The sequence below is a fragment of the Oryzias melastigma genome, unplaced genomic scaffold, assembly GCF_002922805.2.
Source record: "Oryzias melastigma strain HK-1 unplaced genomic scaffold, ASM292280v2 sc01040, whole genome shotgun sequence".
Taxonomy (NCBI): Eukaryota; Metazoa; Chordata; class Actinopteri; order Beloniformes; family Adrianichthyidae; genus Oryzias; species Oryzias melastigma.
In genome coordinates, this window is record NW_023417625.1 from 1 (window position 1) to 2,457 (window position 2,457).

Below are 2,457 nucleotides of genomic sequence, written 5' to 3' on the forward strand. Positions count from 1 at the left end.
TTTACCAGGTGGAACGGTGAAACAGCGACACCATGTGGCGGATAAATAACAGGTATTTTCTGCATTACTTGTAAATCTGACTTTATCTTCCTGTTTACACTTCTATTAAATTAGTAAAAATTAGTTTAAAAATGGATTGAATGAGTAGGAATCTGTTTGAGTTAAAATGTTTGTTTGGCTTGTAAAATCTATAAGAAAAGATTTAATCCAGCGTTTCTGATCCAGAAATCATTTAGTGTTTTTAATCTGTGAAAAACTGTTATACTTTCATCATCCTGTATTTGACATGAAAGAACAACAAAAAATAAAAACTGAACATTAACTGAACATTAATTTTAAAAATCACTTTTTTTTAAATGATGGATTTTCTCTTAGTTTTTCTCCACAGCAGCCATTTTATTTTGTGGTTGTTAGGGGGTGATGAACAGATCTGTGTAATTTGCAAAAGAATCTGCCAAAGTAGATTTCTTTGATTAAATGCTGAAGCTGAAGTGTTATTCCTGTGGGGATCTCATGATGTTAAGACTCATTTGTGTTTCTGTTGCAGTTCTAATCTCTGTCATGTTTTGTCATTTTCAGCAGCAGATATCTGAAGACACTGAAGGAGCAACGGTGAAGAAAAGGAGGAGATTCCCTCACTGGAGGCTAAAATGCAGTCTGCTCAGCAACTTGATGGAAGAAGAAGAAAAAGGTCAAAGGTGAGGAGTGAGAGTTGAAAAGGGGAGCTTCAGATCAAGAGTTCAAATCCCACTTGCTGATTGAAGAAGTTCAAACTATAGAAAAACATGTAAAAGATTTACAACAGAAATTTCCTCTTTGCAAAGTGGGTGAAGGAATCTGTAAAAATCTTGAAGACCAAAAACACAAAATGTTTTCATCTTTTGTGAAAAGTTTGTCAAACTCTCTGCAGGTTATTTCGTTTTCTGTTCATTTTTCACTTAAACCTTCAGCTGTTCTGAATAATTTTGTGTTTTTTTGATGTTTTAGATGTTTTAATTTAAAGCCATTTATGTTTCTGTTATTCAGCATTTTACTGTTAACAATAATGAAGCTTACTTCTCTTTTTGTCTCCAGGTGGAACGGTGTAACAGCAACACCATGTGGCGTACAAATAACAGGTATTTTGTACATTACATGTAAATCTGACTTTATCTTCCAGTTTACATGCCAAAACAGAACTAACTTTGCCAAAAAAGGTTGTTTCAACCTTCCAGATATTCACATATATTAAAGGACTTTTTAGAGGCTACAAACATCAAGAAAAGTCTGATATTGTCAGAATTCTCTGGGGTGTTTAAACTATTAGTTGCAACCAATATAATCATTGGTTGGTGTCAGCTTCCATCGCTCTGTTGCACCCAGGCAGGGATTTGCAAAACATGACAGGATGTTTGTGGAGTATTTTCTTCTCTACTCCACATTTCTGATCCGTGTTTAGCATTTTAGGTTGTCTGCAGGTTTGTTGTGAAACCTGTTGTCAGGTTTCTGTCTCTGATGAAGGTTCTCCTTCAGGAGCCAGAGCTGGACTTACCACTGTCTATCTCCTGCTGAAGCTGCTGGTTTATTATACCCACTGAGAAATTAAATGTCATGAAGGTAAGGTCCAGCAGTTAGAGGAATATGATGTAGATGATGCAGAAATTATTTCTTAAGTATTTCTTGTTCACATGGCTGTTCTTATCATAGACTATGTAGTATTTTCTGTAGCTCCGACTGCTGTCATAGTGTTCTCTGGTTCCTCTGAAATACCTGAAGGCTGGTTTGGGGAATTATCTTTGAGCTCTTTCTCTCTGATAGATGTGTTTACGGACACGCCTGTTCTTGTGGCCAATGACTGCAAATGGCCTCCACCTGTTGGCTGCATTTATGCCCTGAATCTGAGTCCAGTTTAAGATGGCTGCTTGGATTATTTGAAGGCATTGGAAAAACTCAAGCATTTTTACATTCAAGTAAAAGATTTCTAGAAACAGACTTTATCGTTGGAGACTTTCCTTCTTAGGACAGGAAGTGTTCCTCCATTTGGGCTGTCTTTCCAGATGCCTGATGAAATGGACAACCAGCTCTTTTTCAGTCTGTTAGAAGTTCCCAGGGTGCAATGTTTCTGTCCACCCTGCTCTTTGAGATGGTTGACAGAGTACTGATCTCCACCAGGGCTTTGACCATCTGAAGGACATGCTGGTATCCTGGCTGACCATCAGGACCCTGAACCTCTTCCTGTGACAGAAGGACAGTTGGCAAACACAAACTAAAGAAGGGTTAACCCTAAACCTGTGATATGTAGCAGCTGTTAACACAACTGATCCAGAATGTGAAAATCTTTTAACCAGCCTGGCATGTAAAAAAGACATTTTTTTTTTCTTGCTTTTTTTCAAACAAGCAAAATCTATGAACAGTTTTGTTGTTAAAGTTGGCTCATGTATACAGACAAGTCAACAAACTTTTCCACAAAGATATAAT

At 37.2% G+C, this 2,457-nt stretch overlaps 1 long non-coding RNA gene across 4 annotated transcripts in view; it reads left to right on the forward strand.

The window, feature by feature from the left end:
* The first annotated feature begins 5 nt into the window (after nucleotides 1-5).
* LOC112139271 overlaps nucleotides 6-2,457 on the forward strand; it is a 12,407-nt gene continuing 9,955 nt past the window's right edge. For 3 of the 4 annotated variants that reach the window (XR_002917957.1, XR_004947562.1, XR_002917958.2), the window contains exons 1-2: nucleotides 6-52; nucleotides 580-698. This is a non-coding gene — a long non-coding RNA (uncharacterized LOC112139271). Of the gene's footprint in view, nucleotides 53-579; nucleotides 699-1,074; nucleotides 1,119-1,512; nucleotides 1,597-2,151; nucleotides 2,448-2,457 lie in introns of those variants that run through there. The other variant, XR_004947563.1, reaches the window with a different exon arrangement.